Source organism: Mustela nigripes, chromosome 5 (assembly GCF_022355385.1).
Source record: "Mustela nigripes isolate SB6536 chromosome 5, MUSNIG.SB6536, whole genome shotgun sequence".
In the NCBI taxonomy this organism is placed as follows: domain Eukaryota; kingdom Metazoa; phylum Chordata; class Mammalia; order Carnivora; family Mustelidae; genus Mustela; species Mustela nigripes.
Genome location: NC_081561.1, coordinates 99940117 through 99967754, shown reverse-complemented (window position 1 = coordinate 99967754; position 27638 = coordinate 99940117).

Here is a 27638-nt window from a genome sequence, read left to right as displayed (position 1 = left end):
CTACTAAACATTTAAAGAAGGATTAATTACTATTCTCCTGAAACTGTTCCAAAAAATAGAAATGGAAGGAAAACTTCCAAACTCATTTTATAGGCCAGCATCACCTTGATCCCCAAACCAGACAAGGATCCCACCAAAAAAGAGAATTACAGACCAATATCCTTGATGAACACAGATGTGAAAATTATCACCAAAATACTAGCCAATAGGATTCAACAGTACATTCAAAGGATTGTTCACCGTGACCAAGTGGGATTTATTCCAGGGCTGCAAGGTTGGTTCAACATCCGCAAATCAGTCAATGTGATACAACACATCAATAAAAGAAAGAACAAGAACCATATGATACTCTCAATAGATGCTGAAAAAGCATTTGACAAAGTACAGCATCCCTTCCTGATCAAAACTCTTCAAAGTGTAGGGATCGAGGGCACATACCTCAATATTATCAAAGCCATCTATGAAAAACCCACCGCAAATATCATTCTCAATGGAGAAAAACTGAAAACTTTTCTGCTAAGATCAGGAACACAGCAGGAATGTCCATTATCACCACTGCTATTCAACATAGTACTAGAAGTTCTAGCCTCAGCAATCAGACAACAAAAAGAAATTAAAGGTATCCAAATCGGCAAAGAAGAAGTCAAACTATCACTCTTCACAGATGATATGATACTACATGTGGAAAACCCAAAAGACTCCACTCCAAAACTGCTAGAACTTGTACAGGAATTCAGTAAAGTGTCAGGATATAAAATCAATGCACAGAAATCAGTTGCATTTCTCTATACCAACAACAAGACAGAAGAAAGAGAAATTAAGGAGTCAATCCCATTTACAATTGCACCCAAAACTATAAGATACCTAGGAATAAACCTAACCAAAGAGGCTAAGAATCTATACTCAGAAAACTATAAAGTACTCATTAAAGAAATTGAGCAGGAGACAAAGAAATGGAAAACTGTTCCATGCTCCTTGATTAGAAGAACAAATATTGTGAAAATGTCTATGCTACCTAAAGCAATCTACACATTTAATGCAATCCCTATCAAAATCCCATCCATTTTTTTCAAGGAAATGGAACAAATAATCCTAACATTTTTTTTAAAAGATTTTATTTATTTATTTGACAGGCAGAGATTACAAGTAGGCAGAGAGGCAGGTAGAGAGAGAGAGGGGAAGCAGGCTCCCCACTGAGCAGAGAGCCTGACGTGGGGCTCGATCCCAGGTCCCTGGGATCATGACCTGAGCCGAAGGCAGAGGCTTTAACCCACTGAGCCACCCAGGTGCCCCCTAACATTTATATGGAACCAGAAAAAACCTCGAATAGCCAAAGGAATATTGAAAAAGCCAAAGTTGGTGGCATCACAATTCCAGACTTCAAGCTCTATTCCAAAGCTGTCATCATCAAGGCAATATGGTACTGGCAAAAAAACAGACACACTGATCAATGGAACAGAATAGAGAGCCCAGAAATAGCCCCTCAACTCTATGGTCAACTAATCTTTGACAAAGCAGGAAAGAATATCCAATGGAAAAAAGACAGCCTCTTCAACAAATGGTGTTGGGAAAATTGGACAGCCACATGCAGAAAAATAAAATCGGACCATTTCCTTACACTGCACATGAAAATAGACTCAAAATGGATGAAGGACCTCAATGTGAGAAAGGAGTCCATCAAAATCCTTGAGAAGAACACAGGCAGCAACCTCTTCGACCTTAGCTGCAGCAACATCTTCCTAGGAACATCGAAAAGGCAAGGGAAGCAAGGGCAAAAATGAAGTATTGGGACTTCATCAAGATCAAAAGCTTTTGCACAGCAAAGGAAACAGTTAAAAAAACCAAAAGACTCAGAATGGGAAAAGATATTCGCAAATGAAATATCAGATAAAGGGCTAGTATCCAAAATCTATAAAAAGCTTGCAAACTCAACACCCAAAGAACAAATAATCCAATCAACAAATGGGCAGAGGACGTGAACAGACATTTCTGCAATGAAGGCATCCAAATGGCCAACAGACACATGAAAAAATGCTCCACATCTCTCAGCATCAGGGAAATACAAATCAAAACCACAATGAAGGGATGCCTGGGTGGCTCAGTTGGTTGGACGACTGCCTTCGGCTCAGGTCATGATCACGGAGTCCTGGGATCGAGTCCCGCATCGGGCTCCCAGCTCCACGGGGAATCTGCTTCTCTCTCTGACCTTCTCCTCGCTCATGTTCTCTCTCACTGTCTCTCTCTCAAATAAATAAATAAAATCTTAAAAAAAAAAACCACAATGAAATACCAACTCACACCAGTCAGAATGGCTAAAATTAACAAGTCAGGAAATGACAGATGCTGGCGAGGATGTGGAGAAATGGGAACCCTCCTACACTGCTGGTGGGAATGCAAGCTGTTGCAGCCACTCTGGAAAACAGTTTGAGGTTCCTCAAAAAACTGAAAATAGAGCTACCGTATGACCCAGCAATTACACTACTGGGTATTTACCCTAAAGATACAAATGTAGTGATCTGAAGGGGCACATGCACCCGAATGTTTATAGCAGCAATGTCCACAATAGCCAAACTACTGAAAGAACCTAGATGTCCATCAAGAGTGAGTGGATAAAGAAGAAGTGGTTTATATACACAATGGAATACTATGCAGCCATCAAAAGAAAGAAATCTTGCCATTTGTGATGACGTGGATGGAACTAGAGGGTATTATGCTTAGTGAAATAAGTCAATCGGAGAAAGACAACTATCATATGATCTCCCTGATATGAGGAAGTGGAGATGCAACGTTGGGGGTTTGGAGGGGTAGAAAAAGAGTAAATGAAACAAGATGGGATCAGGAGGGAGACAAACCATAAGAGACTAAGATCTCGCAGAAGAAACTGAGGGTTGCTGGGGAGAGGGGGTTTGGGAGAGGTGGTGGGGCTATGGGCATTGGGGGGCTTATGTGCTGTCTTGAATGCTGTGAAGTGGGTAAACCTGGCAATTCACAGACCTGTACCCCTGGGGCTAAAACTACATTATATGTTTATAAAAAAATAAAAAATTAAAAAAAAATTTTTAAAAACCTACCAAATGATTAAATCTTGGAAAATAATGTTTTCTTCATCATACAGAATTCCCCATATCAGTGAATAAATATTAGGTTGATAAAAACAGTATAAATAAATTTTCCTGGTGTTCACTGAGCAAGTATCCACTTTTGCAAATACAAACAGTTTATTCCCCTAGAGCTCCTTTTCACATTACCTGAATGTTGAAAAGTAGTGACGTTTGAAGTTTGTGAGCAGTGTTCAGTAATAGGTGGGCATTTTGATGTGCCAGGTAAGGTATATTTGTCAATAGTTAGCATGCATGCTAATGCATGCATTTCCTTCTCTGGCTACATCTCCCCCTCATCAGTCAAATTATGTTTAAAAGGAAACATTTTTGAATTGTTTTTAATCATCATTAAATGACAGCATGGTCACATCCTTCTCTTGGCTCTAGGCCTCATACTCCCTAATGGTTTGGGAATAAAAACACAGCGACATGGAAACATTACCCAGAAATTGCCTTTCCAACTTTGTTATTAATTTCTCAAATCTAACATAGAAGTACTAAAGTGAAGACACAGAAAAATAAGGTAGACACTTCAAGTGGAGTGAGATCAATTTGTTTAATGTAACTAGCATTTCTATAAGCTAGATTTCATGAGTTTGCATTTTTGGTGGGAATAATTCACAATAAAAAAAAATCCTAGGGGAAGAATCATATAGAGTATAAGAAAATATGTATCCAAAGTAAGGTACATCTTGAAATGAGAGAAAATTGATTTGATTGAATCTATGGGGTTTTCTGTGCTAGCTTTTTGTTTATGCTGAGTTAGGACTTGATTTCTTTTTGGGTCATACATAATTTGAATCATCATAATAAAGGATACCACAGTTGTATATACAAATAGCAAGTTTAGGAATCAAAAACAAAGTTATAAGGAGCCCTGTGGGATCAATTGGTATATGTTCTGTACACTAGGTGACTAGAGCAGGGGGGAGTTGAAATTTTGAAAGGATCTCAGTATTAATCCAGACTGTTTTGTTTTGTTTTGCTTTGTACTAGAGGACGAAGATGTCTTTGATGTCAATCTGTGGTAACAAAGATCTGTTTTAATCACATATACTTAAGACCACTTGCATTGAAATGTATCAGATCTAGGAAAAACTATATCCGATTGAATCTATAGAAAAAGTGTGTGAAAGTAGAGTATTCTTCAAGCATATTAATTTGGTGATTGTTTATGTTTCTAGGATCAAATTTTGGCTTCAGATCATGGAACAGCTGTGATTTCAATTTTATTCTTAGCCTCAAAAATGCAGAGTTAGAAATGCAAAGAAAAACCATGGGTATGGCAGGTCCATTTAAATAAAGCAGGTTGAAGAGTGTGTTTAGTGCTAAACTGAGAAGAGAAATCACAAGCCCCTCCCTGAACTGTAGGAACAGAAAGACTTCTGCCCTTCGAAATCCTCAAAGCGAAATGACCAGAGCCTCCATTTCTTATTTTCTGGCTGTTTCTTGCTTTTGTTTAATTCTGTCTTTCTTTTATAACACAGAGTTGCAATAAGAATAAAATTTAAAAATCTTATGTGGAAAGTCTTTGAAGGTCATAAAACACCATACAACCTCATGTTTATTAAAAAAAAAAACCCTCAAATAACCGCATGTTTATTACAGAAAAACTGAATTTAAAATAGAACTTCTCAAAAAATAGAACTTCTCACTATGAAAAGTCTCATAGCAATTTTAAAGAGGGTTTTGTAGTTCTCTAAAGTTTTCCAGTTTCACTTTTATTTTTCAGTGCTTAGAATTTGGACTGAGTGCCGTTACTAATTACTTTTTTTCCCTCTCATTAATTTGAGTAAGTTATCTCAAGAAGTAAACCAAATAGATCACAAGTGTAAAGCTGATTTCTTTGACTCTCATGCCTGCTCTTAAATCAGTTGAATGCTATGATAAAGCTGAGTCCTGCCTGAACTCTGTGATTAATTAGTAATGTCTGCAAAGGGGTTGGAAGGGCTGTAGATTGTGGTATACAGATCTTGTGATTGTTCTCCCTACATTAATTAATGGAAAAAGAACCTCAGATTCGGGGGAAATATTAAAAATAAGAGTGTACCCTATATTGTAACTCAGCAGGTTATACTTTTCTATGTTCTTTACTGTGGAGGTCAAGAAAAACAAGACTGTACCCACCTCGAGTCTAGCCCTGACATAAGTACAGCCATCTTGACAAAGCAAAAGCTGGCACCTTGCACCCCCTCTCAACCTGCTCCCCTCCCCTCAGTAGTATGTGTGAAATTCCTCAGCCACCCCTGGCTGCCCTAAAAGAAAAACAAATAGTTCACCTGCAGAAATCACAATCCTGCAATACAGGAGTCTCCCTTGGTTTACAAATGTCCCAGTGCTAAATCTCACTAACAGGGACACTTGATAGGAGGAATGTGACATTCTACCAGGAAACTCCCAATTGTCTTCATGTTAGTGCCACATTAGAGGAAAAAATGGCCCTGGCTTGATAATAACCAGGCTTCTAATATCCTGACAGTCTTCTTTACCCTGATAGCCCTTCTGAATATCTCCTTTGTCCTCACCCACCACGGAGTTCACCCCTCCTCTGCCTTTAAAAACTCTGACTGTGGGGCACCTGGGTGGCTCAGTGGGATAAGCCGCTGCCTTCGGCTCAGGTCAAGATCTCGGGGTCCCGGGATCGAGTCCTGCATCGGGCTCTCTACTTAGCAGGGAGCCTGCTTCCTCCTCTCTCTCTCTCTCTCTCTCTCTGCCTGCCTCTCTGCCTACTTGTGATCTCTCTCTGTCAAATAAATAAATAAAATCTTAAAAAAAAAAAAACTCTGACTGTAATCTGGTTTGGGGTCCAAGTCCCTACTCCGCTGTTTTGGGTATACTTGGGCCCAAGGTTAAGCTTGTTAACCTTATGTGATTGCATTGGTGTTGGCTCCTTGGTGATCTCTCAGACACGCAAACTTGGGTGTAACATTTACTATAGGGTTAAACCCTGTTCCTAACGAACTTGCCTCCTTTTTAACTCACTTCCTCATCTATGGATACTTAGTGTTACAGAATGTAGCCACTGAGCACATCTGAAATTGAGTTCCTGACACTTTTAAGCAGAATTATCTCAATGGAACTTCACTTAGCAAGTAGAAATGAAATATACTATATTTTGAGTCAGAATTTCCTAAGGAAAATGTAGTTCTTTAGGTCAACAAAATCTGAATCTGTATATGTCCTATCAGTTCTGTGCCTGAAGAATAGTACATCTTCAATACAGACACTCTAGCTGAGGACCAGACCTCCGGTCTGTTCACTCCTGTAGGAAACACCCGTTGATGAAGATACGGGCTTGGCTGGATGCTTATCTGCCTGGACGATTAGCAAATCCTCTGCTCACACCTCCTGACATTCCTGCAAAAAGAGCTTTGGTTCCTTTCACTCCTGTGTTGCCTTCTTTTCTGTTGTTTGTGGCATGACTTGACAGCTTTCTTCTGTCTTCCTCCCTCCCTAACTCCCCCTAAGGTCTGTGGTGATTCCTTTGTCCAGTCAATCTTTGTACAACTCTTCTCCTTAATGTCTTTTAACCCTTTTCTCTATGGTACAGTTCCCTCCACCCCCAATTTCTGCAGAATTACTGCAAAGATAAATGAAATATCAGGATAAATCATAGAGTAATAGAACTCAATTAATGAAGTTTTTATGGGAAAAATGTACTTTAAACTAATTCAGTCAGTTCTACTCTTTAATGGGGAAGCTTTCAGTCAGTCAACTGCTGTTTCACATTTCTTTGTTTGTCCCAAACTGCAAATTACTTTTTTAATTGTTCATGGAATGCAAATAAAATAACAATCCTTTCCTACCAGATGTGCTGGATAGGCATGAGGGCACAATCATTTTCCTAACCAATATTTTCATCAAGAACCTATTCAGACTCTTAGAATTACTTCCTACTTCCAGCTTAATTGAACTGCAAAACACTGCCAGTGGCAGGTTTGTGTCCTTAAGTGCTCTCAGAGGCCTGGGGACTAGGATGCTAGGATCATTACAAAGAGCTTTAAATTGTGTCTTGATCTTGTATTGAAAGGCAAAATCTGTATTTACATTCTGTTAATGGGGACTTCGAGGAGATTTACACATTTGAATAAGAATCGGGATGGATGTGCTGAAGTCCCTATAGGACAGCACTTTGTAAGACTGTTTCTATTGGAGACCCCAGTGTCTTGGTTTCAGCACAAACAGCCCTGTAGAAATTGAACAAAATGGAGCTTGAAGATAGCTTCCTTTTTTTCTTTGCTTTTCTTCTCTTACCCCACAGTAATATAGGTGCTACTCAAGATATACAAAAATAAAAATAAGAATTTTTAAAAATGACAAAAATAGTGAAAAATCATGGTGCATTACTTTGTATCATATCTTTTGTTGGAGTAAATAGGGGATTATGCTTTATAAGGGAATAATAACTATATTGTAAATCTGGAGTCTGGAGTTTCTTCTTAAATGTGTGACTTTCCTTGTTCCTTATCTAGGAACATGTTTCCCATGTATAAAATGAGGAGGATTCAGAAAATTATCTATGAGGTACTCATCAGTCCTAAAATGACAAGTTTATGATAGCTAATGGAATGGAATTCTCATGATGATGCCTCCTTAGAAGGATCAGATTGTATTTTTTCTACTTCCTTCTTAGTCTTTCTTCTGTCTTTCCCCTTTCTCTTCCTCCGTCTTTTGAAAATTGACCTGCTTGGGCATCCAGTCACTTTTTAATTGCTATCCATTTCAGAGACTGTAGTGCAGAAAGGGGCCCTCTGGCTTTCCATCTATGCTGAATCCATTCTGCCTGATGTTTAGTTTACTAGTTATCCATTGCTTCTGGAAACTTTCTCCTTATGCAGCCTTCGTTTTACTAAAATATCCTGTTTCTCCTCCTGTATATAGCTGGCTCTACTTATAGTTTAGTAGAAGTATTCATGTGATAGTTAATGAATATTGCCTCACCTACAAGTCATTTGTATACTTGCTGGGCTGGCATAAGGTCATGCTGTAAGGACCTATTTAGAAACTGTCCCTGCTCCCTTTTCCCCAGGGGATTTATTTGGAGACAAGTCCTGGAAACCAGCTTCAGGTAACAAAGGTGATACAAAGGTGGGTCAGGCCAGGTGGAGACATCCAATCAGTGGGGGAATGCAGACTGTCTCCCTGGTTACCAAGGAGTATGGGCCCACCCGTTGGGCGCCAATCCCAATCAATGTCTACTAGGGTAAATTGTAACTCAGTTGGTTACCCAACATCACTGTGGAGTTTCCTGTGTGTGTTACAATCTCATCGGCCACCTGTTCGTGGCCAGGCCCGACCGCATGGCCTTTGCCCTTAAAAGCTAGTCTGTGAAACAGAGAAGGGCCGCCCTCTCTTGTAAGAGGTGCGACCCTGAACGTTCGGTTAGATTCTTGATGCTTGGCGTGAAATAAAGCTTTGCTTGACCTTCGCTTTGTATCATTCTTGCTCCTTTAACCACGGACTCATTATTGGGGCATAACAGTGCATTGCAGAGTCTGTATCTAAAATTGTGTCATCTTCTCTCAGTCTGCCTGTTATAAGGTAAAATAATACATTTTTATCTGTTATATTCCATTTCTTCTTTTACTTATGGATACCATTGTTTTTCCTTTATAAAGTAAATCTAAAGTAAACCAACTTGCTGGATGTATGTCTGGTTCATGTTTTAAATAAAATTTAGATTATTTGCCAGATCTACTTTTTTCTTTAGTTAGTCATGGATTTAAAAAATATATATATTTAAGACTTTACTTCTCCCCTTTTGTTTTCCTTATGTTTCTATTTTTTAGGTTTTTCTTTTCCCATGAATTGAATATTTAGTTCGTTTATTTTCATGCTTTCTTTGTTAAATAGTGAAGACATAAAGCTCAGTATATTGAGCTTTATTGTTTGTTTATTACAATTTGCTTCATGAGTATGTTGATTGTAATTAAAGTAGCAGATCATTTAGACATCATTTATTCCTTATTAAAAGACTTTTTTTTTTTTTCTGCTTTTGGATTCCATCCAGGTTACCACATTACATTTATTTGTTATGTCTTGGGCCCCTCTTAGCTGTGACAGTTACTAAGTCTTGCTTTCTTTTTGGTGACATTGGCCATCTTCAGGAACACTGGTCAGGTATATTGTAGGATGTCCCTTTGTTGGAATTGTCTGAATTTTTCCTCCTAATTAGCAAGTTTGTGGGTTTTCAGGAGGAAGATCACAGAGGTAAAATGTCATTTTCATTATATTATATCAAGATTGCCTACTGTCAACATGATTTATGACTGTTGATGTTGACCTTGATCACCTGTCTGAAATAGTGGTTTTAGGTTTTTCTACTTTAAACTTACTCTTTTCTCTCCCTTTCCATACTGTACTCTTTGCAAGGAAGTTACTATGGGCAGCCTTCCCTTAAGGAGCCAGGAGTTTTGCTTCCCTTCCATAGGGAGAAGTTCCCTATATAAATTTATTTAGAATTCTTCTACAAGGGAGATTTGTCTTTTCTCCATTGATTAATTTAACCATTTATTTATATCCATATGGACTCATGATATTTATTATATACTTGGGCTATAATCCAATACTACTTAATTTTGTTATTCAAGTTGTTCCACCTTGGCCACTAGAATGTCTTTCAGTTGGCTCTTGTGCCTGTTTGACATACCCCATCATTATGGTTTCCCTTTTTTGGGAATATTCCATAGGAACTTACTTTCTGTCACTTCAAGAGCTCACCTTGTATATTTCCTGCTCCAGTTCTAGAATCAGCCATTTCATTGGTTCCTTTTACTGAAAAGTGGTATTAGAAACCAAGATCAGGGCCTTAGGTATTTTTTTTTTAAGATTTTATTTATTTATTTACTTCAGAGCAAGTTTGTAAGCACACAAGCAGTGGAAGGAGCAGAGGGAGAGGGACAAGTAGACTCCATGCTGAGTGTGAAAGCCTGATTCAGGGCACTATCCCAAGACTGTGAGATCATGACCTAAACCAAAAACAAAAGTCAGACACTCAACTGACCAAGCCACCCAGGTACCCCTGGGCCTCAGGTATTCTTGTTGCTTCTAGGATCCCATTGTTTCTAGGCCCCCCTCAGATGACAGAGTATATAAATGTATGTGTATACTAACCCATGTATACAGACACACACATATTTCTATATGTAACCAGTAAAATACGAGTTCTTATTGATGTCTCCAACTTTAATACATTACTACATGGATCATTATAGCCTCTTCCCCTTACTTGTCTGTGAATTTCCACTCCAGTAGTAGGAAATCGGGCTCCCACCCACTGCAATCCACTTACCTAATTATTCAGTTGCAGTATACATGTATGTTATGTCAAAATTGTTAATCTGTACGTCCAGCTTTATCAGTTAGAATACAATGCTTTTATGCATTCTTTTTGACTTTAGTTTTACAGATGCCATTCATTTCCAAATGTACTCAGGTCAGTACCTTTCTCCTCACCCCTTTCTGTGAGGTTGCCTTACACATTTGTAATAGGTACAGGTAGGTTTTTTGTTGCATTCTGCATTCCATCTGAATTATTCCTACTGAAAGAAGGATGCTGAAGTCTCAAATATAATAGCAGACTTATTCTCCTTGCAGTTCCACATTTATATTTCCTACTATTTAAAGTATTTTTTCCCAAGCTCAAGATTTATTTTTTGTAGTTCTGTTAGTTGAGAAATTTTAATTTCACAATAGTTGGAAATGGTTCATTTTCAAGGCAAACTTGCAAATTTGTCAGGAGGAAGAATATTGTGTCTTATTGATAATATGGAAACTGAGGTATCTAGAAGCTAGAGTTAGTTAAAGAGTCTATGCATGTATAGATGTAGGTTTGGTTAATCTATTTCCATGCTCAATAACAATAGCTGTCTCTATTTCTGAATGAATTGATCTGACTTTACTCTAAGTTAGAAATTAGTATTAGCATAATGAGGTTTGTGGGGGTATTTGTCACTCTAAAATTAATGTTCTGTCATTTAGCACAAGATTATTTGAAACATTTTGGCATGATGGGAAAATGAAAATTTTTATTTTAATTCAGAATCATCTTCCTTAGTTTTGAAGAAAATTTGTGAAGCCAAAACATTATTGAGTTGAAGTGGAATTAATAAGTGGTATTTGTGGGGCATCAGAGTGGCTCAGTCAGTTAAGTGGCCGACTCTTGATTTCTGCTCAGGTCATGATCTCAGGGTCATGAGATGGAGCACTGCCTCTGGTGCAATGCTGGGCATGGAGCCTGCTTAAGAGTCTGTCTTTGTCTCTCCTTCTGCCCTTCCCGTTCCCTTACCCCATGGGGTGTCACACATGCTCTCTCTCTCAAAACAAAAAACAAAAAACAAAAAACAAAAAACAAAAAACTTAAAAAAAAGTGGTATTTGACTTGTTTTTGTAGCGCTTAGTGGTCTCCCAAGAATAATGAGAACATATTGACTAATAGAAGATTTAATGTTTGTGTCAATTTGGGACTGAAGTACTAACACTGAATAATTGTCTTTTTATAAACCTGTGCCTTGATAACAAGATATATTTTTAAAAGTACATGACTACTTATAGAATTCTGTGTAAAAGTAGTTCATTAAGGAAGAAAATAGCAACTTTAAAGAGTACGAGTGAAGAAAATGACACAGTAAAAGCTCTGATGAGCCATGTAAGATTATGTTGGGTCACAGACTTCTTCCCCCTCCTAAATCCCATTCATGCTGTATGAGAATCATTAAAGTATTTAGTAATATGCTTATATTGTTTAAAAATTTTATCTATTCAAGGGCGCCTGGGTGGCTCAGTGGGTTAAGCTGCTGCCTTCGGCTCAGGTTATGATCTCAGGGTCCTGGAATCAAGTCCCGCATCGGGCTCTCTGCTCAGCAGGGAGCCTGCTTTCTCCTCTCTCTCTGCCTACTTGTGATCCCTCTCTGTCAAATAAATAAATAAAATCTTTAAAAATTTTTTTTTATCTATTCAAGAATACTCACCCTTTGGTAGAAAGAGATAGTTCAAGGTTATGCTAAATAAAATATTACATGGGATGCCTATGTGAAAAATTGCCCAAAGCAATAAATGTTAAGTAATTTTATTTGTCCATCTACCTTGGGTCTCATTTTTTGCCGGTGGATGGTGTTAAATTGGGTGTTTTCAAAAACATCCTCAGAAAGATCCTAAAAAATCAGACTAAAGCACTAGAGAGGTCTTAAATTAGGATATTAGGGTTATTTGCAAAAAAAAAAAAAAAAAGAAAAAAAAGCAAAAACCTAGACATGTGTCCCTTACCCACCATTATTGATAAGAATAAGATAGCTAAAGGACACATGTACTTTCCATAGAGAATAGTTAAAGGTATAAGATACAGTCGTTGTGATAGGAGAGTGATAGCACCAACAATTCTTGAGTATCTGTTATATTCCAGGTTCTTAAAAATAATAGCAGCTAATAATAGTTAAATAGTCATTATACTAAATTATTTATGTAGATTATTTCATTTATTTAAATATAAAACTTATAGCTATAAACTGAGTGCTCTTATTACCTTCAATCTATGTATGGGATAAATTATTCTTACAAAGTTAATTAACTTTATTGGATTTAAAATGGAGACATCTGACTCCAGTGCTTTTAACAACTGTGTCAATTTACATGGGTAGCTTATTTATTTCTCAAAACACACTTGTAGGCTATATTTTTACATTTTTAGGATTAGAAAATAGGGACTCAGAGATCAAAAAACTTGCCAAGGACCATGTGACTAGTAAGTATGTCATTAGATTTTAAAACCTAGATCTGTAAATTTAGAGAAAAAATTTTAATATGGAGAGAAAATATGTGTATTTAAAAGGGAAGATTAAGGCATATTTTAGAGAGGAGAAATCTATGTAAAATTATCACACAGAAGAGCTGTGTGTTTTATTTTATTTTATTTTTTTAGTAAATATCTTTATATTTCAGTATCGTGGCAAGTAGAGAATGATGTGGGAAGTGTGTTCAGATTTCTTATTTATTTTCTGTATCAATTAGCTTGGCTTTTGTTTTTTGTTTTTATTTTTTAGATTCCACATTTAAGTGAGATCATGCAGTATTTGTCTTTCTCTTTCTTATTTATGCAACTTAGCATAATGCCTCAAGGTCTACCCATGTTTAAGCAAAGGGCAAAGTTTCCTTCTTTTTAATGGCTGAATAATATTCCATTATAGTAAATTTCTTTTTTTAATACTTAGAAAAAGAATATATGTAATTATATAACATATAACATATTGGCATAAATATTGATATAGTTATATTGTCATAACATTGATTACTTCATTGTTTTCAGAAATTCTGAAAAAGTCAAATTTTTTTAAAATTATATTTTATTTTTTCAGTGTTCCAAGATTCATTGTTTATGCACCACACCCATTGTTCCATGCAGTATGTGCCCTCCTTAATGCCCACCACCAGGCTCACCTAACTCCTCACCCATCTCCCTTGTTTCTCAGAATCCACAGAATCTCATGCTTCATCTCCCCCTCTGATTTCCCCCAGCTTACTTTTCCTTTCTTTCTCCTAATGTCCTCCATGTTATTCCTTATGCTCCACAAGTAAGTGAACCCATATGATAATTGACTCTCTCTGCTTGACTTATTTCACTCAGCATATTCTCCTCTAGTCCCATCTTGTTGATACAAAAGTTGGGTATTCATCTTTTCTGATGGAGGCATAATATTCTGTTGTATATATGGACCATATCTTCTTTATCCATTCGTTGGTTGAAAGGCACCTTGGATCTTTCTACAGTTTGGCGATTGTGGCCATTGCTGCTATGAACATTGGGTACATATGGCCCTTCTTTTCACTACATCTATATCTTTGGGGTAAATACCCAGTAGTGCAGTTGCAGTAGTGCAATAGAGTAGCTCTATTTTTAATTTCTTAAGGAATCTCCACACTGTTTTCCGGAGTGGCTATACCAACTTGCATTCCCACCAGCAGTGTGAGAGGGTTCCCCTTTCTCCACATTCTCTCAAACACTAGTCTTGTTAATTTTACCCATTCTAACTAGTGTAATGTGGTATCTCAGTGTGGTTTGGATTTGAATTTCCCTGATGGCTAATGATGGTGAACATTTTTTCATGTGTCTATTAGCCATTTGTATGTCTTCTTTGGAGAAGTGTCTTCTGCCCATTTTTTGATGTGATTATCTGTTTTCTGAGTGTTGAGTTTAAGATCTTGGATATCAGCCCTTTGTCTGTAGTATCATTTGTGAATATCTTCTCCCATTCTGTGGGTTGCCTCTTTGTTTTGTTGACTGTTTTGTTTGCTGTGCAGAAGCTTTTGATCTTGATGAAGTCCTAAAAGTTCATTTTCACTTTTATTTCCTTTGCCTTTGGAGACATGTCTTGAAAGAAGTTGCTGTGGCCAATGTTTAAGAGGTTACTACCTATGTTCTCTCCTAGGATTTTGATAGATTCCTGCCTCATGTTGAGGTCATTTATCCATTTTTAGTTTATCTTTGCTTATGGTGTAAGAGAATGGTCAAACATCATTCTTCTATACATAGCTGTCCAATTTTTTCAGTAACATTTATTGAAGAGACTATCTTTTTTACACTGGATATTTTCCCCTGCTTTGTTGAAGATTATTTGACCACAGAGTTGTGGGTCCATATCTGGACTCTCTACTCTGTTCCACTGGTCTATATGTCTGTTTTTGTGCCAGTACCATGTTGTCACGGTGATCACAGCTTTGTAGTAAAGCTTGAAATCAGGCAACATGATTACCCCAGCTTTGTTTTTCTTTTTCAACATTTCCTTAACAATTTGAGGTCTTTTCTGGTTCCTTACAAATTTTAGGATCCATGAGCATAGAATGCTTTTTCATTTTTTTGTGTTTTCTTCAATTTCTTTCATGAGTGTTCTGTAGTTCCTTGAGTACAGTTCCTTTACCTCTTTGGTTAGGATTATTCCCAGGTATCTTACGGTTCTTGGTACTATAGTAAATGGAATTGATTCTCTAATTTCCCTTTCTATATTTTCATTGTTAGTGTATAAGAAAGCAACTGATTTCTGTGCCTGATTTTATACCCTATCACCTTACTGAATTGCTATGTGTTCTAGTAGTTTGGGGATAGAGTCTTTGTTGGGTTTTCCATATCAAGTATCATGTTATCTGTGACAAAGGATGATTCTGGGGAAGGAAGCATGCATTCAAGTCCAGGAGGCACAGAGAACACCCTCAAAACCAATAGAAATAGTTCAACACCTTGATATATAATAGAGAAACTTACAAATCTCAGAGATAAAAAAATCCTGAAAGCAGCTCGGGACAGAGGCTCATAGCCTGCAAGGGTAGAAATATTAGACTGGCAGCAGACCTATCCACAGAGGCCTGCCAGGCCAGAAAGGACTGGCATGATATATTTAGGTACTAAATGAGAAAAATATGCAGCCAAGATACTTTGTCTAGCAAGGATGTCATTCAGAATAGAAAGAGAGATAAAAAGCTTCCAGGATAAACAGAAACTAAAAGAATCTGTGATCACTAAACCAGTCCTCCAAGAAATATTAACAGTACAGAGGATCATAGGGGAACTGAGGAAAAAATAAAACCAGACAAAATCAGAGAGGGAGAAAAAACTAAGAAACTCTTTTTTTTTTAATTTTTAAATTTTATTTATTTATTTGACAGAGAGAGATCACAAGTAGATGGAGAGGCAGGCAGAGAGAGAGATAGAGGGAAGCGGCTCCCCGCTGAGCAGAGAGCACAATGTGGGACTTGATCCCAGGACCCTAAGATCATGACCTGAGCCGAAGGCAGTAGCTTAACCCACTGAGCCACCCAGGCACCCAGAAACTCTTAATCATAGGAAGCAGAGTTGTTGGAGGGAAGGGAGGTGGGAGGATAGTGTAACTGGGTGGACATTAAGGAGTGCATGTGATGTAATGAGCATTAATACCCTCCATCATTCTTATTGGGGGCCATAGGAAAGAATTTTAACTTCTCCCTCTTTTTCACCACAGGCAAGGTCATCTGTAGGATTTTAGGCTAACGAAGCAAGCATATTAAGGATATTAGCAGGATGTTAGCTAATTTGAAGTGATTAAACAGTGGAGAGGATGATGTTTTCTGAAAACTTGATGCCCCACTGTTACTAGGTCTTCATATAATGACTACTCCTCTCACGAATAGATTGACTTTCTATCTTGGCACCTGGAAAGATTCCAAAGTTGCAAACCTACTTCATAGCGTTTAGTACACATATTTTGGTTTGTCCTAAATCTGTCAATTGAAGACACTGAAGCACATTTGAATTGTTTTTGTCCAAAATACAAAAAATGAAGGCTATTTATTCATTTCTGTCCTTTTTCTCTTCAAAGCATTGCCCCCCAAATAAGTATTTCCTTTCCTAGACTACTTTTTTTATGTTCAGCCATGATCTTTCCTTTTTGTTCTCTAATCTCAGTAGGCTCTGAAATAGTTATGTTCACTTATTTTCAAAATTATTAGAGCACAGTTGTGATATATGGTTATTGAAAACAACTTCAAAAATATAGGAAATCTTTTAAATTCTACTAATCAGAGTTATCTATGCAACATTTTTTAGTCTCTTTATTTTTCTTAAAGTGCATTTGGGTTCATATGACAAATACTATTTTAAAGACTGTTTTTTTTTAATATTTGCTAAGTATGTTTAGCATTTTCCAAGTCATTAAATTTTATTGACTGGGTCATAACTTTCCACTATTGAATATAGCATTATTCATTTAATCAACCCCCTACCTTTGGAAGTTGAAGCTGCTTAAAGTTTTTCTAGCATTATAAATAATACTGAGATATCTATTCTTATAACTTTATGTACCTCACTGATTATGATAAACCTTGTTAAAATCCACCCTTCAAAGTTTACATGCATTTAGACCCTGTTGTGCTTTATATTAAATGCCATTTCTTGGATTTTTTGCTTTTGAACAATGACTTCTATCATTCTTTTCAATATTTGATAACTTAATAATCTAAATATGACATCTTGTTTTTTAATTCATAGTTCTTTAATACTGTGGGGATTGAGCACATTTTTAAGCCCAAATTTTTATTGAGATAGTTCATCTCTTTAAAATTAATTTCTAAAATTTCCAATAAGGGCTTACTATTTCAACTTTGGACTCCAATATATTTTGGTGCATGAAAGATCTATTTCGTATTGTCTTACCTGTTCTCTTTAGTTCAGTCCCAAAACTCTTTCTCTTTTAAGGATTATACCTCTTATTTCTTTATAAAACTTTGTAGCTTTGTACAATAATTGGACTTTCATGCAAACTTGAGCCAAGGGGCTAGTAGTCCCAGACTTCACCCTGGAGGCTGAAGTCCCAGAAGGACTAGAGACTTAAAATACTCACATCTGTATTTTGTTGAACTTATGAACCAATTTGCATATTTTTTTTTGAGGAGGAACGATTGTCAATAAGTTAAATATAATGAAAACAACAAACTTAGGTCAAAATTATCAAGAAAATACTTTGGGTCTTACTGATCTATATTGGTGCCCATATAACTTAAAGATAATGAGTTAATATTTTCAAAGGATATAAACATTTTAAAGGTCTTGAATGTATGTTATCAAGTTGATCTCCACAAAATTTTTATTAAATTATAATTTCACTATCAGAGTATTCATTTTAGATTCTGAATTTATAAAAATGGGATAGTAATAGTACACATTTTATAGGGTATTTACAAGCCCTAATAATCCATGTTGAACACTTAACCTGATACAACATGAGGGATTAATAAATGTTAGCCATTTTGACTAATGTTTTAAAAATCAGAATAAAACCTTAAAGAGCTTTAAATTAAAAAAAAATGGATAAAAATCAGAGCATACCTAATGGAAACAGAAAGAGGAATTAGGAACCTTGGCTATTTGGTTTGACTCTGGGCCCCGTTGTACCCTAATGTAGTTCCTATTACTTCTAAGAAATCATAAGTTTCTGAAAAACACAGCAAGAAAACCATTAAATTGAGAGACTCGTAAAACTAATGAGGAGGGCAACTCAGTTTGTGAAATGAAGTTTGCTAAGTGAGGTAAGGTATTTCCTCCCAGATGACAGAAGTCAGAGCTATCAGTTTTCTATTTATAAAATGTGATTATTCAAATTAGAACTATAATTTGACTTCTACCCAGAGGATGACTTGCCAGAGAATTGTATTTCTTTATTTTAGGAAGTTTATAACATTTATGTGTCACTCATTCAGTTTTCCATTCATTCATTCATGCATGCATGGATTCATGCATTAGTTCAAATTAATTGAGCATATAACCAGTGTTGACCCTTGCTCTCAAGACACTTCTTGGCTAGTGACCTGACTTTCCTTGAATGATAGGAGTATTAGGGATTACTAGCAGGGCAGCTCTTGGTTTTTATTTAGGGAGTTTTTTTTTTTTTTTTTAAAGATTTTATTTTAAAGATTTTATTTATTTATTTGACAGGCAGAGATCACAATAGGCAGAGAGGCAGGCAGAGAGAGAGGAAGGGAAGCAGGCTCCCCGTCCAGCAGAGAGCCCGATGTGGGACTCTATCCCAGGACCCTGAGATTATGACTCGAGCTGAAGGCAGCAGCTCAACCCACTGAGCCACCCAGGTGCCCTAGGGAGTATTTTTTATGGGATAATGTTTTCATTTATTCCTCTACCAATTAATTAAATATTTTTGTCACCTACCATAAGTACCTAGTCACTGATAGTCACTGTGCTAAGTGTTGTGATTATAACAGTGAACAACACACAGTCCACACACTTAGGTAATTTAGACAAGAAAATCAACTACAGTGTTAAAATAGAGGTTTTATGGGGTGTTTAGGAATATGAAGGCGACAACTAACTCAGTTTAAGGAGGGGGTAAGATGATGAGGAAATTCTTTCAAAAGGAGGTGACATTTGAAATAAGTATTATAAGATGAATAGGATCTGGTCAAGCATTTTGAGGGGAAAAGAAATTCAAGGTAAAAGCAACAGAATGTGATATGCATGGCTATGTGAGAGAACATGGACTTTACTAGCTCATATCTGGTGCAGCAATCTGGACCAATGAGACCCAAAGAGAGACTTCCTGGGAAATTCTAAGGAAGAAGTTTCATAATCTTAAAAGAAACTATAAGAAGCCTCCTTTTGGTCTCCTGCTGGATGAGTGAAAGATGCATTTAGCCTCCATTGCTATTGGAAGTCATCATGCAACTTTAGGGGAACCAGTCTTAGGATGAATCTAATGCTTGATAGAGCTTAGAGATGGAAGGACCACAAGTTCTTTATCTTATCATTGAAGCACTTGAATAACAACCAACTTGAAAGCTCATTTCACTGTGGGGCTTTTCTTCCTTGTTTTATAATCTGAAAACATCTTACTTTTGGCTGGAGTGAGTGTCAGGGTGATGTAATAGTCAAATAGGAATCTGGAAAGGGAGGTAGAGATTGTATCATGAAGACCTGTATACCATTCTGAGGAATTTGAATTAGAAGTTAAAACACTGAGGAGAATATTGAGGAATTGTTAAGGAAAGGAGTGCAGCCTTTGGTCTAGACTTGGAAGGAAGAATATAAGAGAGATGTTTTTCTAACTGCTCATAAATTTCAAGACCAAAAGCAGTCCTGTGGTCCTAATCTAGAAGCCTTGGACTGATGACTTGTAGGATTTAGTTCAGTTTTATTCAGAAGAATACGTTCCTCAGGATTTTTTTGTTTGTTTGTTTTCTGAGAAGGCAGACATTTCATTCCTTTAGTATGGCTGAGTCTTAAAACCTCAATAAAAAGGAAACAAATAGAATTACTTACTTGAATAACTTGGAGAACTTCAACCCTGTGGAGTTAGCACAGACTGTGCCTATACTCTATCGACTGTCGACCACAATTCACTGTGTAGCAACATCTGCTCTGCATTGATAACTACATGTTGTTTTTGTATTATATATTTTTCTTGTTTTTATGACTGTCTCAACTCCTAGAGCAAGTATTTTCAGAATTGGGTCCCAAGATTACCTGGATCAGAACACTTGAGGTACTTGGATGTTTAACAAATTTCCTCGGAAAATCTTTTTGTAATGTGTAATGTACCAGAGATGCTGAGTATGTACTTGTAGATTCATGTGGAATTAAAATTAGAAAGCTGTGAGTTTCAGATACTTCTGTCAGGAGTTCAAGTGTATGAGTTTTAAGAAGAAAAAGGAGAGTGAGTCTTAAATTTTTTCTCCAAGTATATGTGTCTATTTTCATTCACTTTATTCTAGAAAGGCTCAAGGGCTACATGAACAAATGTTCAAAATTATTTGAAGTTAATGATAAAATATAGAATTTGACTTTTATTTTTAAAATTTTCACTTCATTGGACTTATAACACCATATAGGAGGAGTGGATAAGATTCTAATGGGTGGCTCAAAATTATATTAATTTTAGTAATAGGCAGTAAGAGAGAGAGTAAAGACCTAGTGAACTGGGTCTTCAGGTTTGAGATCATAACTGTTTCTTTGGTTTAGTTTGTTGCTTTAAGTTAGAGAAATTTCACATCTGTTCCATTTCCTATTCTAAATATAGATAATAACATCTATTGTCACCTGAGAAGGTATAACAAAGGAATTTTATCATGCAGTAATATATTTTGAGATCCTGTGAAGAGAGGATCAATGGAGATATTAATTGGCTTCAGTCTTTGAAAACTGTGGGACTATTAGAAACTGTTCAGTTCTATACATTCTGTATATATAGGATATTTTATTCTACAAAGTTTCTAATGGAGCACAGAAATCTTCAGGTATTAATGAAAGTTTTTACATTTAAAAATGCACATTTTATTTAATCTCTGAAATGTCATTTATCTAGATCTCTTCTCTTGAAATGTAATTTTTTGAGCAAAATTTACCAACATCTTAAAAAATCAAAGACAATTTTAAAACTGATGCTTTTATATTATAATATATTAAATAAGGGATAAATAGGATATTCTGAATACCTAAGTATGATGAAAGCTTCCCAAAACTTTTTTCCTTTTTGTGCATATTATGTCTGCTTTTCTCTGAATTCTTCTTGTTTTCTGTAATTGAAATTTTGTTTTACCTCAAAACTCCTTATCTAGTCACATAATTCTGTTTCTATTGGCTACAATCTCTCTTCATTATTTTTCTTCTTTCTGTGCTGTGACAATATCTCTTTTCTTTGCTCCAGTCAAGCCTAGGCACATTTTAACCATCCTCTCTCACTGGTGTCATTTTCATCTTTCCCTCCCGTTCAAGAGCATTTCTGTCATCTCACTATATTAAAGTACCTGTTTCCTGAATTTTGAGAGATCTCATGCATAGGGACTATTACAGACCTTGGGTAACCTGTTGAATTTTTCTGGATGATTTATTTCTACAAGTTTGATGTTTAGTTAAACACTAATTATTTGTGATTCTGTCAATAAACTATTAATTCTGGCCAGTTGGTTAGAATCACTGAGTAAATCAGAAAAAACATCGTCCAAGCTATTGTACTAATAGGCTAACATTTGTGTGGTTCCCAATGGTAAATCTTTAATCTTCTTTTTCTGTGGCACTGTCTCTGTTATGTTTTTTTCAAATTCAACTCAATTCAACAAATATTTCAGCACCTGCCACCTACTCAGCTACATGTTAATTGTGTGTGTGTATATTTGTGTGTGTGCCTATGCATGAGGAGCTGACCTGTGGAGTTAGGTACATAGCCATGAGGAAGCAACAAAGATTGCATTGCACTATTCTCTTATTTCTTCAGTTTTCAAAGCTGAAACTCACTATCTGCATTGAATGAAACCTTCTTCCCTAGGATCTCAAAGTATATTATTGTATGATAATACCCATTTGAATGCTATCCACTATCACAGTGTTTATTCATTGAGTTGAATTTTTTTAATATCAAAAGCAATACTCTTAAGTTATTTATATATACTCTTTTACATGATAATTTATACAATTTTCATAAAAGCATTGTTCTCAAGATAACAGCTCCCACTTACTGAGCATTTACAAGTATCACAAGCACTGGCAAGAATTTTCTTTACTGAAATCTTATTAGTTAAGTACCCACTATGTGTCAAACACAGAAGATAGAAGAATGAAGATATCCTATCCCTGAGGAGTTTATATTCTGATTGGGGAAACTAGCTAGATAACAACAATAAATAAATAAGATAATGAAATATTCTGATGATTGTTATAAAAGGGAATGGGATCGTGAATAACATAGGATGGCCACTTTAAATAGAAGGTAAGGGAAGTCATGTATAAGGAGGTGCTGTATTTAAGAGACACTTCAGGGGGCGCCTGGATGGCTCAGTGGAGCATCTGCCTTCAGCTCAGGTCATGATCCCAGGGTTCTGGGATTGAGGCCCGTACCAGGCTCCCTGTGCTCAGTGGGGAGCCTGCTTCTCCCTCTCCCTCTGCCTGCTGCTCCCCTTGCTTGTGCTCTTTCTGCATCAAATAAATAAATAAAATCTTAAAAAAAAAAAAAGACACTTCAGGAATAAAAAGATGTTTATGTGGAGGGCTCAAGGAAGGGATTACAGTCCTGGAGAAGAACAATTTCTCATGACTCTGCAATGGGGAAGGACTTGCTAGATGTGAGGGAAGACAAGAGGATGGTGAACAAATGAACAGATTTATAAGAGGTGACTTTGGTGGATTAAGAGGAAATGAATTATGCTGGACTATGCTGGCTGTTAAGAAGTCTGGCTTGTTCTTAAGGAGCACTAAGAAGAGCTCATTAAAGAATTTTTAAAGGAGAAGGATGTGATTTGATTAAATTGTTTAAAGTGGTTACGTTGGGGGGCCCCTGGGTAGCTCAGTCAGTTAAGTGGTTGCCTTCGATTCAGGTCATGATCCCAGGGTCCTGGGATAGAGCCCTGCATAGGGCTTCCTGCTCGATGGGGAGCCTGCTTCTCCCTTTCCCTCTCCCTGCTGTTCTGCCTACTTGTAATCTCTCTCTCTGTCAAATAAATAAATAAAATATTTAAAAAAATGATTACATGGGAAAATGGCTTGGAGGTGGAACAGTGTAGATGCAGAGAGATCAGGTTTTGCAGCTGTAAAATAATGGTGGCCATGATGAATGGGGACATGGGGAGGAATAGGAGAGGCGGAAAGGCTTGGGGTATGTTCTAAGAAAGACTAATAAGACCTTGTGATCAAGTGGATAAGGGTTGAGAAAATGAGAAATCAAGGATCACATCAATAATTTTAATATTCACAACCACCTTATGAGGTAGATGTCATTATTCCATACCTTGAAGATAAGAAAATTGAGTCACTGAGAAGAGAAAAGCTCTGCCCGAGGTCATACACTTAGGGAGGCATGAGGATTGAGCCCTGGCAGACAATTGTATAGCACATGCCAAATACCATAACAATAATGAAAACCAAGTCCTATATCTTTCCAAATGTGATACTTGATTTTACGCTTTCCACTTAAAAATATCCCCATTTATGTTGAATTTGAGTCCTAGAATAGCCCCGAAGTGTACCACTTTTCTTTCATTCAGTTAGAAACAACTGTTAAATAAATCAGCTGGCTTAAGTGATATATTTAAAAATCTGACTTCCAGAATATTTTATGGAGTCTGTACAGATTTAGCCTAATATGTATGTAGTATTTCTACTGTAGTATGCAGTGAAAAAATGATTCTAATAACCCTGACCCTCAAGTATAGTTAGATACTGAAGTTCTGGCTGAATCACCAATGAGATGCTGTGTTTGGTTTAGGCGTATTTTATTCTTAACTTTTATTTTAGTGTGTTCTAAGACTTTGAAAATTGGTAATCAATTGGCATAGCCTTCGTGAATACAGTTTAATCTTACTATCACAGTCCCTTAGGTATCCTCACCTCCTTAGAGGCCAGAAGTAAGTGGGAATTACTTTAATTTTATATTTTCAAGAAAGCAGTACTTTTTTAAAAAATGAAAGCAAATAGAATAAACTCTCTTCCCAGAACAGAGGAAACTTGCATTTTGCTGGGTGTGCAGGGGGATAAGAAGGAGAGATCTCTCCAAACAGCCTCCTCCCCAGACTACCTGCTTTTCTTTTTGTAAGAAGATGGTTTCATCAGGACTTGTTTGACAAAACAATGACTTCCACTGAGGATAGTGCCTAGTGAAAAAAAACAAAACAAAACAATACAAAACAAAACTGCTTATGAGACAGTGAGTTTCGATTATACATTACATAACTTCCTCTATTTCTTTGTAATTTGACACCTATATTACAATCTGAGGCCGGATGTTTATAGCACTAAATGATCTGATTAAAGTATATGTGTTTAATTGGATAAAAGCATTAGGGGATGGGAAAGGAGGCTGGTTCTTCTCTAAGGAGGCCAGATGGATTTTATTTTTAAAAGTAGAGAGAAAGTTTAAGAATAGAAAATTTGTATACTTTGTTTCTAGCAGTGAAAGTATCAAGCAAACATCACAATTTCAAAGGCATTGTGTGGGAAATTGTTATAATTCTATTTTCTTTCTAGACACTGGGTATCTCCTATTCCATGTTTTCTTCCATTTTATTTTTAAAGTAAAACTCTGGAAGTTTTCTGTGATTAATTTAAAATGATAAGCAGATAGGTTATGTTTATTGGGAAATTAATGTCACAATTTCATATTTAAAAGTTTTTAAATTCAAGACATCCTACAGTCTTTCTTTTATTCTCTTTGCTTATTTAGAAGTTAGGTCTCTAATAGGGAACAACTGAATGTACAATGCTGGAGAAATGTATCTATAAAGACTTTTTTAAAATCCAAGTGCAAATATGGCAAATACAAATCTCTATTTAATTTAGTGACATACTAGTCTAACCAAATCATTTATTGTTTGCTTCACTGAATGGATAAAATAATAAATAAATGCTTCACACACATAATCTTAAAAGTTAGTGAATATTTTAATACATTTAGTATTATTGATTTTTTTGTGGAGGCTTTCATTCCCAATCTTTCCTGATAGCCAAAATTTATTTAATGAAACGGCTGGTAGAGCAAAGATTTATCTATATGACTGGTATTTGTTTTTTAGTATTTGAATCTTAGTCCATCCTGTTTCTCATATTTCTTTCCTAGATTTAGATTATAAAATTATGTATCTTTTTTCAATGTTACTCATAATAGAAAGTAATTAAATTTCAAAATTAGTAGGACTTTTCAGTCAACTATGCAAACACACATTAGTTGACAATTATTTATAATGCCAATTGCATTCTATGATGTTATAATTGACGTGTTAGTAAAGTGTACGTTTGGAGTTGTTTTTCTTTCAGTACTAATATAGCCAAAATGTAGGACTGCCAATGCAGATCGAATTGTATTTGTAAAATGGAACAGTTCCACTGGTCATGACCCATGACTTTGCCCTTTTTTTAGTACAACAGTATGAGATGAGCAGTTATTAGTTAATATTTTAAAAACATTTTTGGAAGGCATGAGGAGCTAAAATGGCAATAATATACAACATTGTAAGAAGTCTACAGAATATATAGAAAATGCTGATCTAGAGCTTGTGATTTAAGGATGTATGACTGCATACAAGATACTACAACCTGTTTCATTAATAAAAATACCAAACACTATCTCTTTAGAACTAAAAACTATCATTGAAATATACCAACAGAGAAGCAGAAAATAAAATTGAATGATCAACACAAACTTTGTGAAGCTGGTAGTAGGTAACGAAGTGTTCATAAGGATTGTAGGAACTAGGCCAATTAGGATGGATGTTTTTATTTTATAGCAAAGAAGTAAGGGAAAATTTAGCGAGTAAATATTGTTAATTGTGCTGAGGACAACAGATGGGTTTGTAAGTGAAAATTCAGGACAAACAACATAAAGTAAAACAAATGCAACATTTTCCTGCACATAGGTCTTTTTAATACTCCTCCTTTTCTCAAAATAGAGACCTAGACATGGATTGAGACCTTTTCAAAGATTCTTCAAATGTGAACACTCATAGGTGAAAGACAGTTTTGCAGGTATGCATTCAGAGACATTAGGCAAGGGTAGCCCTTTCAGCCCAGTTTAGCAGAAGTAATATTCATCATTCTCTGTGATAGTGTCTGGATCATGACCTTGAGTCTGAGAGCTCAGGCTCTCATTTCCATGATATTTTGTGATAAGGAAGCTAGATTTAGCCCAGCTATCACCATGCCTAGAGGGGTAAAGTCTCTACTTAAAAGGAAGATGTAACAAACTGCTTTCAGTATTTGTTGATGGATCACTAAATGATAATTTATCAGGATGAAGAGGTATAAGAATTTCTGGGTGGGGGTAGTTCATCCTAAATTATTTTGAAATGTCCCACTTTTCCTACTTTTGGGCAACTTCCACTTCTATTGAAATCATTTCTCTGAAGATAGAAACAAAACTAAGAATTTTAAATCTTAAAAGTTCTGTATTTCTCTGACATTTTTGACTGAGATACATAGTAAGAAATATTCTCATAGACATCCTCCCTACAACATGAACACAGATCTGTATACAATTGAAACAAAACTTAAAAATACTTTGGTACTCTATTATTTTCTCCTCTAATTTATTCCATTTTTTAAATTTTTTAAAAAAGATTTTATTTATTTATTTGACAGACAGAGATTACAAATAGGCAGAGAGGCAGGCAGAGAGAGAGAGGAGGAAGCAGGCTCCTTGCTGAGCAGAGAGCCTGATGTGGGCTCGATCCCAGGACCCTGAGATCATGACCTGAGCTGAAGGCAGAGGCTTTAACCCACTGAGCCAACCAGCCGCCCCAAATGTATTCTAATTTTTTAAAAGGTTAACCATTAAAATAAATTTCTTTGCCCATGAAGGGTAGTAGTCCATTTAAAGACAGGTAAACTACTTTCTATCTGTCAATACTATTAACTAGAAGACAAGTGTGTATAACCAAATGCAGGAAGAAAATCTTAATTCTAACACGATATTATAGGTGTGCCCTGAGCTTAGGGTCTTTGCATATGTTCTCTCCACTTGTAATGCTCTTCTCCAACTTAACCAGTTAGTTAACTCACTTTTTTTCAGAACTTTGCTCAAAACAACTGCCTTCAGAGGTTAGTTGAGCCTTTCCTTAATGTGCTATATTTAACTTTGTAACCTCCCCAGTGCTCCCTGTACCCCTTCCAGCTTTGCTTTTTTCTATAGTAGTATGTACTTTACTGTATGGCTTAGTACTTCTCTGTAATATTATAAATATAATCACATTTGACATACTAAATGCTTTCAGTGATTTGGGATTTGTGTAATGTCTGTCTCTCTTTTCTAAGTTGTGAACTTCATAAGGCTGGAGGATTTTTGTTTCTTTTTTCATCGTTGTACCTCCAGTGCCTAGAACAGAGCTTGGAACATAGCAGCTACTAAATGTATATATTTGTTGGGTAAATGAATACTTGGCTGACTCAATGAACACATGAAAAAAATAATCCTGTATCCCAAAAGAAAAGCAGTCCAGCAGATGAAATAAAGATAATTCTAAACTTTCTGTTCCTCTAAGAAAGAATTCAGAAGAGGGTTTTAATTTGTTATCTGCAGCTGCATATATTTT